Raw genomic sequence first — 16,609 nt, 5'->3', positions numbered from 1 at the left:
TCTGTTATTATTATGGGGAACTTCCTGTAATCCATTGGCATCGATCACCTGAAGCAAAACAGGCCTCAGCTAAAAAGTAAAAAAGAAGCTGGCTTAAGAAAGAAAAACCATAACATTCAAAAACAAGAAAGTTTGAAAGCGCTTACTTTCTCCCATATCCAAGGAGGCAGCTTGAGACAGGGCTTATGCCAGATTTAGAATCTTCCATATATATTTTAAAAATTTATTTATATTCTTTTGAAAAGGAAAAGGAAAGAAAAAATTCAAGTGTTCACCCAGGAAACGTAACTTGGCTCTTGTGTTTGGTCTTGGATAAACACACAGAAACACAGAGGAATCATTACATACTCCTTCAGCAAATCAATAAAGGTCTGTGGCTACTCAAAAGGACCAGCATATTCGGGATCATAACACATAATGGACTCTTGGTGAATACCTGCTACAAGAATGCATGAACTCTGGTCAACAGATTAGCAGGATTCCAGAGCCTGGGAGGTAGGCAGAGGTAAGAAGAGACACAACAGAGGGAGAAACAAACAAGCAGGCCCCAAACTTCTATTTATTCATTGAAACTAGAGAGAGTGATGGGATCACAGAAGAAAAACATGCGCTGGTTAATCTCACACCATTAAGAGGACCATGCTGGAGGCCACACTTTGTCTGATGCTCTATATGCACACCTGTGCAAGAGCTTTACATGGATTAAACTTACTTAATGTTTGTGATGACTTATGAAGCAATGGAGATTATTCACACTTTACAGAATGAGGGAACTGACGTACAGTGAAATGAACTGACTCACCCTTTTAAAACACACAGATGCTAAATGAGGTTGAGGGGTCCAGCACCTGGCCAAATCCTCTAGGTGATTTCTCAATTCCAGCTGTCGATCCTAACCCTAGCAGGCCTCATTGGAGAAAACTACTTTCTCTGCCATATCAAAGGGGGTGCACAGCCAGAGCATCCTGGTCTCAGGAGGAGTTGCAGGCAGGGACTGAGGTTCCTCTGCTGGCCATGCTCTCAGTGGTCCCCATTTCTTAGTCTCCAATTGGGGCCTTTGTCAAGGTCTTCCTTAGCCCCTCTGTGATCCTCCTGCTTCCCCCAGCCTCAGTGTCCATAAAATTGTCAGGGCCTTCTGTCTGGGGTGTCTCCACAGTGATATATCCCCATGTCTGCACTTCACTGGGAACCATTCTATGCAGGGGGAGGGTAGAGTTGGAAAATGAAGGAACTGGTGCCTCTTCCCGGTTTTACCTCTCACTTATACTCACAGTGAGTGACTAAAGGCTTACTTACCTCTTTCATTTTGGCCTGTTTTTCATAGACAGCTCTGATGCCTGGCAGCTCATATCATTCTCCTGACAGAGGTCTGTTTCGTTTTGGTTTCATGCTCTCCATCTCCAGTGAATGTCACACTAAATGAAATAAATGTGGTTTAAATGCCAGAGGATGGATTCCCGTGGGCTGGCCTAGTCTTTCCTAAAGAAGCCTCCTACCTGGACGAGGATGCTGTGGTTTGTCTTGAGGTATTACAGAAAGCATGGGGAGATTAGATGCAGGAGTTCCCAGAAAGAAAGTGTTGTGAGAGCACAGGTGTTGTGATCCTCAAAATTGATTTGTTAGAGAGAAACCTATGGTTGGCAGGTGACACTGTTTCCTTTGGTTTCTGTGCATATGTGAGATTTAATTTAATAAGAACGTCACCTTTTTCATGTACCTCTCCGAATCACTGGGGGAGATTGCTGCTGTCCCAACCTTTGAATTGGGAGCTTGGCATGGATGAATAGGACAGGAAGATTTTGGAGGAGCTGAAATTTCTTTTCTGTTGATTCAGTAGTTGGCCCATTAGCTAGAGATCAGAAATCAGTGGACTCATTCATGAACTGATAGAGCTTCTCTTCACTCTCTTCACACTTCTATTATTATAAAGGATTTTTTAAAATTTAAGTTAAATCCCTTGCTTTGTGTTTTAGTCAGGGTTCTCCAATAAGTTAGATAGAGATATGTAAGAGGAGATTTACTGCAGGAATTTGCTCATATGATTATGGAGGCTGGCCTACAAGCTGGAGAGCTGGTGTAGATGAGCCTGAGTCCAAGGACTCAAGTCACAAGTCCTGATCTGAGTCTGAAAGCGGGAGAACTGGGAGTTTTGATGTGCAATGGCAGAACACAGATGTCTGGGGTCAAGCAGAGAGAGAAAAGGAATATGCCCTTCCTCTGTCCTTTTGTTCTTTCTGGGCTCTTAATGGACAGGATAATACGCCCCCACCCCCACACCCCCACACACACTGGGGAGAGTTGTCTGCTTGACTCGGTTGGCCAGTTCCAATGTTAATCTGACCAGGAAAGACCCTCATTGACATGCTCAAAAATAATGTTTTACTGACTACGTGGGCATCCTTTAGCCCAGGAAAGTTGACACATAAAAGTAACCATTACATTCTCTTTATAATGTTTTCATTATACAAGTAATACATATTTGTCTTAGAAAAATGGAGGGCACCTGGGTGGCTCCGTGGTTGCGCGTCTGCTTTTGACTCAGGTTGTGACCCCAGGGTCCCGGGATTGAGTCTCATATCAGGCTCCCTGCGGGAGCTCTCCTTCTATCTATGTCTCTGCCTCTCTCTCTGTTTCTCATGAAAAATAATAAATAAAATCTTTTTAAAATGGAAAATACAGATTTTATAATAATTATAAATTACCCACTTTCCAATGACGCAGCTAAATTTATAATGGATTTCATGTGGATTTATGTCCGTAATGTTTTGTTTAATACATGTCATGAATCTCTATTATTTGCAAGTATTTGTATCTGAAAATAACCTGGACTTCAATTCTTGGTTAATTATAAAGAAGAGATATAAACTTTTGAAAATTTAAGCATGCAATAAGTCTGGAACACACAGCTATGAGATGTTAAAGAAAACTTAATTCAACAGGAGGTAAGCAAGAACTCCAAGCCTGAGAATGCCAATTGCTCCCACTTGCTAAGACCACTGTCCACGTAAGATTGTCCCTATTCCTTCTGCTTGTGCCACCTTGATATTCTAGTCTGACTGAGAGAAGCTTATTCCATCAACTGAAGGGCACCATTCGAGACTGAGGTACCTGCATTCTTGCTGATGGAAGTGTGTTGTGTTCATTGAACAAAATGAAACCAAGCTGAATTGCTCTAAGTTCAACACTTTTTTAAAGGCAGAGTTTTCACCTGTAGCAGATGATTCGGCTTCCTGTAAAAATTGATCTGCCATTTTTTCTAGCATACAAATGTCTGATACGGGCTCCACTACTAGTAAGTAAAAAAGAAATAACATCTACCACTCATTGGACCGATTTCTATGGCACACCCTCTGTGCTAAGGGTTTTAATATCTTTTTTATGATGTAATAATTAACAAAGTGAAGGAGGCATTATTAACACAGTTTTATAAATGAAGTGATTATTGTCCAAATTATTTTACTTATGCCCAAACATAAGTAAAAACTTATGTGATGTCATGCAGCCTTCATACAGAAGCAGAACTTAGAGCATCATTCTAAGGTTGATTGTCCTTCCCCACACAGCACCTAGCACTCATCCTGGAAAGAATTGAATTGAATGATTATTTACAAAATGAACTCAATGATAAGTCTTTACTCAACCGTGGTGATTTAGAACATAGGTATCCTCTCTTCTGCGACCCTGAAAGTGCTAGAAAATATCATGGTTTAAACCACTGATCATCTTGGTGAAAAGAACTGTGTCAGGATCTCCAATAATTAAACTATCAGCAGCATCCTCTTCTCCCACAGCCCCCCAAAACAAACCTTCAAGAAATTAAGATTTCAAATATTTCTTTTAATATGTACCTTATTTTAAAGACTCTCATGATTAGGAGAGATGATTACCAAGAAGGACCTTAAGTATATTCATATCCTAGGAATTCTCCCTTATGACTTATGAAATAATAAAAAAACCTTAAATACAAATACTCTCATTAAAAATTACTTGTAATTGCAATAACAAAAAGGGACCATAAATTTAAGACTTAGAATATAGAAAATATTTGTAACATTAAATTAAAAATTGTAAAACTACATATATAGTCTGAGCATCAACATGTAAAAAGAAAAAATATGCATATCAACAGCCTGGAAGAGAAATCAGCAAAATTTTTAACAGGTGTTCTTTCAGAGTGGTGAGATTGCAGGTACATTTTTCTTCCTTATATTATTTTACACATGCTCTTTTTTTTTCTTTGCTGAGCATATGTTGCATTTAAAAAGAGAAGAAAAATAAAATTTCCATTTGCAACCACAAGCTGGTCATTGATACAGGTCCTTCTCACTTTTAATGGGCATATGTTCACCTGGAGAACTTGTTCAAAATGCAGATTCCAAGTAAGTGTGAGATTCTGAATCTCTAACAAGTTCTCAGGTGTTGCCAGTGCTGCAGGTCTAAGGACCACACTTTGAGTTGGGTTTCATGTAGAGTAAGCAAGAAAGAAAATCATTGTGGAGCCACTTAAATCTGAAAGTTAGAGCCTAAGAAGCTTCCCTTGCAAATTCTTTTCTTGAAAACCTGAGTCAGTAAATTTTGCTTAATGGCTACCTAAATCTCCCCTGTTGGCACGTGAGCCCCCATTCCTTTCCCAATTGCACTGTGCTCTGCACGAGTTCTAAATGCACAGTGCAGCTCTCAGGGTTCTCTTCTCCAGGGTAACCTTCCTTTGCCCCTGTTTTGAAATTAAATTCCATTTGTTCTGCTCATGTTGGCACAAAAATTGTCTCAAGTTAGTTTAATAAAACCATCACTAAAACAATTTTCTTGAGTAGTGTAATTATAGAGCTAGTAATTAGATCCTCGCTAAATGAATAGTGTAGTTAGATTACATTTAGGCAAGTGCCACACACCCCATTCCGTTTTAATCACCCCTTAAATGCAATCCTGTTTGTTTGCATGAAAGGGCTTTTAAACTGGTAATAGTAAGACCATCATATACACTCTAGTAAGATAATACCACCTATAAAATTAGGGGAATTTGGCATAGACCGCATTACCTATTATGTTTACCTGTGGTGGCAGGAATGGGAGAGATGAGGGGAGGCTTTCCCAACATTCTGTCAACATGGTGGGGACATCCTATCTTTCAACTCTGGACACGATAGGAGAGTTTACTGAAATCTGAGTTGGACATCTATGGCCTCTGCTGGAAACATGGTCACACCACAGAAGTATGCATGTGAAACTCTGCACTCTGCTTCAGCCTGTGGTGTTGCCACCTTCATGGGTCTTTAATTCAGGTACTTCTGCATGGGCCCTTGACTCTCTCTGTTGTAGTTGTTGTTGTTGTTGTTGTTGTTGTGTTGTTGTTTCAGTGCTTGGGTTTGTATATCACAGAGCTGCTCTTGGAACTTCCCACTCTAATGAAACTCTGGTGGGAATCTACACGTGTCGTTAGCCCACAGTGCTCTGTATGCAGACAGATTTACATTATAGAAAGTTCCACTTGATATGCAAGAACCACCCAGTTTCCCACTGGAGATAATCTGACTCTGACTTGTCTCATGATTTCAAAAGGATGGAGCACTCCTAATAGTTATTGGTTGTTAGGTGTCTAACACTGTGCTGCATGCTTTAGACTCACCATACCACTTGATTTGTCTGATAATCTACTTTCCCAGATGAAAAAGTGAAGCTCCAAGATAGGTTGTGTAATTTGCCCAAGTTCAACCTGCTAAGAAATGGCAGCAGAAAGTAGATGCAATGCTTTCCTAACTCCAGGGCCCGAATTCTTAAACACTATACTCAATTGATACCAAGGATGTGAAGTAACTACGTTCTACACTGGAGTGTCATGTGTTCTAGTCTCCTGCAGGGTAGTGAGAAAAGTGTGGTACCATGAGCAGCCCTGGCTTCTCCAGATGCTTCTAGTTTCCTCAACTTGGGATCTTCAATTTCCTTATTTATAAAACGAGAGTAACTGTATCCATATCACTTACATCTTTGGTGCGTATATGCATGCAGGCACGTAAAAAAACAGATAAGTATGCAAAAGCATCCTGTAAAATGGAAAATGTTATCACATATAAATTATTATTATTATGACTTCATCAGATCCAGAATATGCATCTCTTAATAAACTGAGCTCATCTCTGGAGTAGCTTACATGTGGAATGACACATCAAGAAAAAATGGTATTACATTATGTATAAATATTATTTATATTCATATATTTAACTTACTAAACTATCATAGTCATACAAGTAAAATGCCTCCATAGATGTTGTAAGCCTTCTTTTACATTTTATTTTTTATCCTGGTTTCAATTTGCATGCTTTCGGTTCCCTCTTCAGTAATAGAATTACTCTGTTCTCGGCTGATTGATTCTAGGAATTTGCTGAATGCAGCCAAACTATGACATATTTGCATTTTTAAGGCTTGAAATGTTCTTTCAGCTTTTAAAATGAATTTATTTTGAGGAAATGTATGACTTCTTGAACTAATGGCAAATTAAGTTAATAAAATTCATACCTGCTGTGGGCAATGATGATTATTTATCAAAAGGAAAATAAAGCAAAGGCTAAATTCCACACTCCCTAATTGGTCACATTTCAGATTGATTTCACTGGAAATATTTTCTATTTGGGATTCTCATATTGAGGCATTGAACTGATGATTCTCCCTTTCAAGTTGCTTATATCTTTAGCCTTCTCTCTCGGAAGCCACTACTGTTGACATTGGCTCCCCCCCCCCTCCTCCCACCTAACTACACAGCCATCAAAGTTTTCTCCCCACACCTGTTTGCTGTAGAGCATACACTCACAATATTACAATTTTCATCTTCCCTAACAGATATGTTTAATTTGTTTGAAATTGTGCTGGCTAATGACTTGTTAACACCATCATTTTTTTTAATGAACTTGAAGAAATCTGAGGAAGATGAGACACAAGTCTGGAATTTAGGCATATTTTCCTCAAGACCCTTCTATCCACAGGCTTTGGCACTATCTAGCGCAGTGTCCTCACTCACACTATCAGTTAATGCCCTTGAAGTAAGACCAACTCAAGAGGATTTAAAAATTATATGATTTCTGACAATACAGATGACTCTAGATAGATTTGACTTAATATACTTTTAAAGGAGACCATGAATCTAGTTCATCTGAGCCTGGATCAATTATGAACCATGGGATAAATGAGCAAATATTTATATTAATAGATGCGTATCTCAAATACACACTCCTCTTGAGGCCAAACTAGAGTCTTTTGTGTAGTTTCTTTTATAAATTTGCTCCAAAGGACATTGATCTGTGATTTTACAAACAATCTATCTCTAATCTAGAGCCCTAGAACTTTCTCAGAATCTGAAATTGGGGATAGTGTTTTTTTGCTGTTATTTACACCATAGATCATACCAGAATTCACTTAGTTCCATTTTTTTTCATAAGGATGCAGTATTGAGGATTGAAAAGAGTGCAAAGTAATTAAGCACCAAAAGCAGACTATTTAGAGAAAAAAAATCTCAAAGAGTAAATGTAGTTAGAGATGCCAAGCAAACTGCCAGATAAAGAGTCATTTGGCCAAGCCACACCAGGGGTTAAGTAAATTTAGTAGAGATATTTCTGGCAAGTATACAAAGAACAGATCAGAAGAGATCATGACTAGCTTAGAAAATTTATCACTAAAAGCAGGTAGTCTCCAGAGTTCAAATCAAATCAATACAATTTGATTCAATGCAACAAGTGTTCATTTAGTAAATAACTATATACACAAATACACTGTGGTAGGGGCTCTAATATTTAATACATTGCCCCTGATATTAAAAAATTGATATCTAGAAGAGATAACTGTCTGTGAGCAAGGCAGTGACATCATTAAGTTGTGCTTGGAGAAAGAAAAACCATCTGGAAGGAATGTATATGTGGGTTGCCCGGGTGGTGATGGAGAAGGCAGAAAGAGTATTGGGAAGCTCTAGTCTGTAGGGGAGCAACACCTTATTAAGTTACTGAGATGGAAGCAGTAATGGGAAGTACAGGGAAAGAAAGATATGGAAAACAGGGCTGATTTGGCCTGGACTTCACGAGCAGAGGGGAAGGAAGACTCTGATGATGGTAGTAGCAAATGGGACCCACACTTCATACGGATTTTTGCAACCTACCAGAGTAGAGAGGGGTCATCTTCAGAAGAGCCTGGATGGCTGGGGTGGGTCTCTACATCTAAGTAGATGTTTGAAGCACCAAACTTCCTCATTAAAGAAGAGCAATCTGAGAGCCATGCCTAAGTGCATTGCAAAGAAACTGAACTCGGAGAGAAGACCTCAGAGATGATGAAATAGTTGGGGTGGTAGCCACAATTCAGTAGAACTTAACTACAATGCGTATGCAGTGGGAAAAATAAAACAAAGAGGACATAGTTTAGGTGCATTTGTCTATGCAATTTTAACTTGTATACTGAGACAGAACAAATATAACTGCCTCTGTCCATGTAACTCACCTCTCTTCCACCCTACTGCACTTTTGGTCCGGTAAGAGGTTACCACCCAAACTGATGTGTTGACAGTGATCACTGAAAAGAGAAGATGAATGTGACTCCTGTTTGCAGAACATAGTAATTCAGTGAAGGTAGGAATGGGGATGGTGAGTAATCAAAGATGACACCAGGTTCCTTAGTTCAGGAGACTAGAAGAACGTCAGTCCCATAAAGAGAAATCAAGACATTGAGAGTAGTGTTCGCTTTCAGACTGGTTGAGTTTGAGGTGGTGATAGGTGGGCATCTACATAGAGAAATGCAATAGAAATTTCAGAGTTGGAGTGAAGAAGGAGCAGAGCTGAGTGTGAAGGCTTCGAATATAAAGCATTAAAATTGTAGTGGAAGCCAGAGGGGTGATTAGCTTACTTAATCATTAATAAATCAATTGATTAATTAATAAATCAATCTCCATGATGGTTGATGAAGAAGCCACATTCATCAGCCCATCCTTGTTCCAGTGGTCCAGTTGGGAGCAGATAGATTTCCCAAAGTGGAAAGAACCTAGATTTCTTTCTTTATATTCCCATGTAAAGAGACAATAGACCATGATTTTGTTGATTTAATCAGCCTAGCCTGCTAAACCAGATAATTAAGGCTTCCCTAGCATGCTTCTCTTCTCATCCACTTTGTACCTAAATTACTCAATTTATATGGCTCTATTGATTAAATATCCAACTCCTCCACTTTTTGTGGGGCACAACCATTTATAAATCTTAAAGGAATTTTCCAAAGAACTTACCCAGATTTAAGATTCTCATGCCATGAAAGCAAACCTACACCAGAGCTTTATACTGGTAAGACTACTTTGCATGTCTATAATTCTGTTCTGGGCATTCCTGGTCAGTCATTGAGAAATTGAATATATTTTAAAAATTAGAGAGATTGAAATAATCAAGACCTTTTCTCAATCATTTGCTTCCATCAGATTAAACAAGAAAGAATAATCTTGACACGAAAGAAAAATTCTTTATTTGTGTAAATGACCAAAAATTAACAAAGATGAAAATCATAAAGGTCTACTGCAGTGCAAATTTTCAGGACTTTTGAAACTGAGTGTGTGAGTTATTTGTGAGGAAGATTGTTGGTTCTACCTCTAAGATTTATATATATTTTAATGTGTAGAGCAGAAGTGTAGAGAAGTCTGATTTATGATCTTTGTGACCTTGGAAAAGGCATCTGACCTGTTTGGGTATCAATTTCTTCATAGACAGACATGTTTATACTACATCCATGCCTTTCAAATGTGCTCTGAGGAGGCCTTCAGAATTTGCCTTGGGGGGGGGGGCGCTGAGCTTTGCACATGGTGGCCCCATTTTCTTTATTTGTTTAGGATTCCCTTGAGTTTTTTTTTTTCCCTTTATATTAGTGATTCTGCAAGCTTAAAAAGTAGGTTTTCAAACCATCAGACAAGACACCCTCTACACATTTCTAAAGTTTGCAGCAGCTAAATTATTGTATCCTGGGAGCCCTATACAATAATATTGTCATGACTGGTCAAATGCTCAATAATGACTAAACATGCCAAAGGGGTTGGGAAGCAGAGAGAAGGTTCCACTCCTGGGGGTGCCTGGCTGGTTCAGCCAGTAGAGCATGCAACTCTTGATCTCAGGGTTGTGAGTTCAAGCCACACATTGGGTATACAGAAGGTACCATATCTGGTTTGTCAACCGGGAGATTGTGCATTACAAATTCCCTGCTCTAGGTTTGTTCTTCACTCTCCTTCAGTTAAGATCTCAACCTCTCAGAGGGGCTGCCCTGACTGTCTTTGTAGATGTTGCAGTCTCCTGTCTCCCGTCCCCAACCCCCTACCCCCCTCACAGCACACCTCACACACTCCCAGACCCCTTCTACTCTGCTCTTCTTGACCTTTCAAGGGAGGGGCCCTATCTATCTTGCTCATTGTTGTTCCTATTTCCAATTGGAAGATTTTATTGGCCCACGATTCTCAGTGCTGATGGGGCTCATTAACTGGCTCTGAATGACTGGGCAAACCAGGTAAGCCGATGAAGCATGGTCTTGGCAGAGTTCAAGCTACTTTCTGGATGTCATTTCTTATTTGTTGCTCTTTACTTAGCACAAAGGCTCTTTCTTCTCTATCAGCCCCTTTTTCTGAAATATGTTCTTCATCAGTTTGGGCTGCTATAACAGAATACCATGGGCTGTCTGGCTTAAACAACTATTTTTCATAGTTCTGGAGGCTGGGAGTCCAAGGCCAATGTGTAAGCATCGTTGGGGTCCTGGTGAGCATCTCCTTCTGGTTCATAGATGCTGCCTTCTTACTGTGTCCTACTCTTTATTTTCAAGACTCCACGTTAAAGACTTCATCTAAACCTAATCCTCTCCCAAAGGTCTTATCTTATAATACAATCCCATTGGGCATTAGGGTTTCACCATATGAGTTTGGGGGGGATACAAATGTTTAGTCCATAGTTGATTTAATTAAATGCCAAACAAATCTTATTATGTCTTAATTTACTAGGATAATTTACTCAGGGCTATATGGCCAGTCCCAGGGTTTAAAACTCTCCAAGGAGACTTTGTAGTATGACAATGACTTTTGGCACATCATCAGATGGCAGAGTGAGTATTTTGAGAAGTATACTATGTCCTTCCTACTTTCTATGGTGACCATGGTCACATGGGTCACAGAGCTTTTAAGAGGTGGGATTTGAGGGGAGAAGGGAAACATCACCAATACTCCTACACATACCCTAGGAGTAAAGATATAATGTAGGCAAATAGGTCAGGAGATGATTGCCATTGAAAAGATAATTTGTTGTGTATAGTTCTCAAGAAGAGAGGCCTGTCAGCCAATGCAGGACTACTTGGAGCAGCACCAGAGTCAGCCAGGAGGCAGATGGAGTGAGGAGAAAATGTGGGTAAGGGCCCTCATTGTGGTTTCTATAGAAAGAAATGAGTGAAGCAGGGTAAACAGGCTGAGATTGGCTAGTTTGAATAATATCAGCAGGCTGTGGGCATAGGGACTCTGGCCTGTTGTCTGGCACCTGGTTCTGGGGTTATTAGAGCAGGTGGATTAGTGGTCCTGAGTGTGAGAGTCTGATGGAGGGGGTGGTTGGTGCATGGCCTCTGGAACAGTGCGTTTGCACCTGAAAGATGTACTCCCAGCTGAGCGGTTTGCTATTTCTAGGAATTAGAAATCCTCCCCCAGGGTCAACAAGGCTCCAGATGTCAAAGCCTTGGAAATAGAAAAAAAAAAACAGAAAGGAATGATTAATCCAGTTATTTTATTTAAGAAACATAAGACTTGCACATAATAATTGTCCAGTTATTTGTGTCAAGGAATTATTTTCATCCATGAAGAGAAGAAGAAAAATTTAATCCTTGTAGTGGAATGGCCACAGACAATGTGAGAAAAGAAAATAAAGATCCAGCTCCCAACTATCAGGCACACCGTGGAAGTACTAAATGATAGGAACCAATAGAAATGAACACAAGGCAGAAAAACGAGAGATCAGACACCCCTTTCTCTTCACACCACACAGCGTATTTAATAAAACCACACAACTCACTCAAGGAAGGCTTTGAAAGCATTATCATTAATATGCTCAGAACATCTCCTCTGCCTGTGTCCCAGCAAAAGGTAGAGACTTTGTCCTGAATGTTTCCTAAAGGTTTGGAAACCTAGATATGAGAATTTTTTTTTATTTAGATTCAATTTGCCAACATATAGTGCATCATTAGTTTCAGATGTAGAGTTCAGTAACACCAGTTGTATATGCACCCAGTGCTCATCACATCACATCACATGCCCTCCTTAATGCCCATCACCCAGTGACCCCATCTCCCTACCCATCTCCCCTGTAGCGACCCTGTTTGTTTCCTAGAGTTAAGAGTCTCTCATGGTTTGTTTCCCTCTTGGATTTCTTCCCATTCTGTTTTTCCCCTCCCTCCCCCTATGATCCTCTACACTGTTTCTTATATTCCTTATATGATTGAGGTCTTTCTCTGATTTATTTAGCTCAGCATAATACCCTCCAGTTCCATCCACGTCGATGTAAATGATAAGATTTCATCGTTTTTGGTGGCTGAGTAATATCCCATTGTGTATAGACCACATCTTCTTTATCCATTCATCTGTTGATGAACGTCTGGGCTCTTTCCATAGTTTGGCTATTTGGACATCACTGCTATAAACATTGGGGTGCAGGTGCCCTTTCTAGTCACTACATTTGTACCTTTGGGGTAAAAACCTAGTAGTGCAATTGCTGGGTTGTAGGGTAGCTCTATTTTTAGCTTTTTGAGGAAGTTCCATACTGTTTTCCAGAGTGGCTGTTTTTAACAAACCTCTTGGACAAAAGCTGGGTGAACATGGATGGTGGGAATGGCAGTTTTAACTGTAAACACTATTCATTTTTCTTTGAGGTGACAGTGGCTTCTTGAAATGAAATGTACCCACTCTAACTTCAAAGAACTTTTTAAAAATCAAAAATGGTCTTTTTGTTCAAATAGAAGAGAAGCTGTTGGCACCCCAGCCTGCTTCTCCAAATTCGGTTATGGAGAACGTTTTGTCACTGAACATTAAATCACTGATTCCTAAGCAAATGTCTTAGATTCCAACTAGGAATCCTACTACTCCTATATTCCTATGCCAGGATCCAGGCTGACTGGGATGAACACAAACAGATCCTATATTGGAAATGGCTCTGATAAGTTTGACTCTCAAATGAATTTTCCAAGTTATTGTTATGAAACGGTGGTATAATAATGTGCGGTGTATATACATTTTGAGTGGAAACAAAGAGCAAAATATGGTTTCTGTGGTTTGCAATACTCAGAAGTAATGCTTGTTGGGGAGCCTTCCGTGTGCTGGCCAGATGCATCATTCAGAGCCACCTGACACGTGACAGCAAAGTTTGACTCAGGGTAAGCAAATTAGAGGTGGAAATTTTGCTGTCTTTCTTTTCTTAATATAGTAATCTGTGGCAACTTTCGTTGTTTCTTTTCCATTATCATAGCTGCCTGCTATACTCTACCCTCGGGAACGTTTAAAGGTTAAAATAACTCAATTTTCCAACACATTTTCTTTATTTAAAAATATTTTTTCAAGTGGGAGAGTAAGATAATAATCAGAAAAATAGGGCCATTAAAATGATATTTTCATATAACTCTTACTAGTATTTGAGAGTGTTCTTAATATGTTAGGGCAAACCATAGCAAGATACAAAAATATACTAAGAGTGTAATGTCAAATGGCTTGGTTTAATACTTTTTGTAAAAATAAAAAACACATTCTCATCTCAAGAAAGGGAAGCTTGCAACTATTTATGGTAACAAATGGTTACTTGATTTAGTGCAGTGATCATTTCACAGTATATACAAATATGAAATCATGTCATACACCTGAAACTAATAAAATATTATTGTCAGTTAGACCTCAATTAAAAAAGTAAATAATATATAAAAACCTCAAAACTGTATGTAGAAAAAGACTGAAATAAATACTTTTCAATACTAACAAAATAAAAATAGATTTATTTTGAAGAAAAAACCCACTAACTTAGAAGATTCAGAAAAGCGTACGGAAGGAAGATTTATATTTCCATCATTCAGAGAAACTCCCTGTAAACATTTGGTGTAATATTTTTTAGCATTGTTCCTATTTGATTTCTCTCTGTGTGTCCCTGTCCAGATCATATTACACCTACAGTCCCATACTCTATTCTCCTCCATTTAATTTTATAATATCAATATTTACTATGCAATAAAAATTAATGACAACCTTTACATAGATTTAAAGAAGAGTCTATCACAAGTGGACTCTCATTTTTTAAAACCATTCCCTGTCTTACTGTGTTTTTTCTAATTTTTTATTAATTTAAAATAATGATGTAATGAACATTCTGGTAAGTGAGTTTCCTGCTCACAGCTATTTTCCTACAGAAGGGGTGAAATAGTAATAACGATGTTTTGTCCTCCAAGGTGCCCAAGATTCCTTTCTTTCTTGTGAACAGCATGCATTTCCACAGAGGAAGACCAAAACCATAAAAAGAAAACAGAGTCAGTCTTTTTAAGTTTACAAACCCATGGCAGAGAACTTTGTTTTGAACATCTGGTAGTTTTGGTTTTCAAGAGCAGCCTTCTTGAGACAGGAAAGTTTTTGTTGTTTGCTTGCATTCATAGAGCCAAACCTTAAAAGAATCAAGGTATAGACTTCATATTATAAATAAAATATTGGAATAGCAGTTCTTAGCCTAGCATTTGTGAATAAAATAATATTTCAATATAATTTGTTGCCCATTGTAACCCTACGCATTTTATTTTGTGCATTTGAAACACTTTTCTGAAAAAAGGGGACACAGGATTCATCAGGCCACTAAATGGGTCCATGGTGCAAAGATGGGTAAGAGCTCCTGGTGAGGGAGAGCAGATGGCTTTCCCTTCAGAGCTAGGTAGATTGCTTGTACTGAGTGAGGCATGTGACCTGGAAACAATATAGGCACGTATTGGTGATGTGTCTTTGGGAAAGGGGCTTTCTCCATGGGGTGTGTGTATGTGTTCGCTTGCGGGTTTAAAGCAGTCTCTGTGCTACACTTCCTGCCCCCTCAATTGAGAATGCTAAAATGGGTTGCACCCCCATGAATCAAGACTTAGAGAAGAGCCAAGTCCATCATGGTACCTGAGCTTCCTACACAGATTGGCCTGGGCACAGCCTCATGGAGTGCTCACATTCTAGAAGGACAAGAGTCCATCCGCACCTCCCCTTGCCTCAAAGAAACACAGAGTAGCTGAGAGGGTCTGGGCCACAGCTGTAGGACTACCTCACATGGGATAGCAGGATGCCAGAGCAGAAGGTGCAGACAGTCTGTGGACCGGGAGATGGTGCTGTACCAGCCCAGCTGATGCCACCGTGGAGAGAGAAGAAGACTCGAAGACCCAACTGGTCAGAACGTTTCAGCTGCAGTCAAGGCACAAGATGTTGAGTGAGACGGATGGAAAGGTAGCAGGGGATGGCCTTGAGGAACCAGGACCATGCCCTAGCCACCAGTCCCCTCTCCCAAAGTCAGGTGCATCTTACCTCCCCATTCCCCTCCCAGATCTGCAATGTTCTGTCAAGGGGCCTGGAGCAGGGGAGACTCTAGGGTCGATGAGTTTGAGTCTGAAATGCCTGAAAAAGCAGAAATGACAGGTTTTAATGGAAATTGACTGGATTGTATTTTCTGATTTCAGGAGATATAGGAACTTGAGATAGAAACTTAGTCACACAAAAATCAAAGGGGTGTTTGGATTTTGTGGTTATTACATTCCTGCATCCTTCAATTTCATGATCTGTGAAAATATCATATACTTAGGAGAGGGTCTTTAAATGTCATATTTCTAAGTCAAATGGTAAAAAAATGGTATGAAGCCTCTTTACATGGGCTGTTAATTTCTTTCCGGAAAAGCTCTGCTAATTATTCTTCCAAGGCACAAGTTCAATAGTGCTGAGTATTACAGTTATTTAAATATTTTCTGATTTGATTTTTAAAAGCAGAGTTAATTGGGATGCTATTTTATCATAATTTTGAGTCATTTGTATTTTTTTGTGAACTGCATATACATGTACTTTGTTCATTTTATTTTGAGGAGTATTAGTTCTTTTCCCACTGAACAGAAAAGAATTTTAACATTTTAAAGACACTAGCTTTCCCTATCATATTTGTTATGAGTAGTTTCCCCAATTTACTATTAGCACTTGAATTTTCTTTATGAAGTCATTTTATATGCCCAGGCTATGTATTTTGGAGAATTATATATATTCATTTGCCTTTGGCATTGTGTCTACCGGCTTTGTGTTTTCCATAGTCTTGCCCATATATTTTTATTTACAATGGTTTCATTTAAAACTATTCATTCCATCATTTCTAATGCATATTTAATGCATCTAAAATTTATCTTGGTGTGTCTTTGTGAGGGAAGCTGAGAAATCTAAGATTTTTCAAACCTCTCATTTTATTTCACATCCTTGTTAAATAATTTCTTAACTCGGTTATTTTACAAAAGGTTATTGAATGCGTACTATGTGCAAAGCACTATGCTAGGCTCATATCACCTAGTAACAAAATTAAAAACTGTAAAAGAAGATCTTTTCTTTAGGAGC

The sequence above is a fragment of the Nyctereutes procyonoides genome, unplaced genomic scaffold (assembly GCF_905146905.1).
Source record: "Nyctereutes procyonoides isolate TBG_1078 unplaced genomic scaffold, NYPRO_anot_genome, whole genome shotgun sequence".
NCBI lineage: Eukaryota > Metazoa > Chordata > Mammalia > Carnivora > Canidae > Nyctereutes > Nyctereutes procyonoides.
This window is presented reverse-complemented; position numbering follows the sequence as displayed.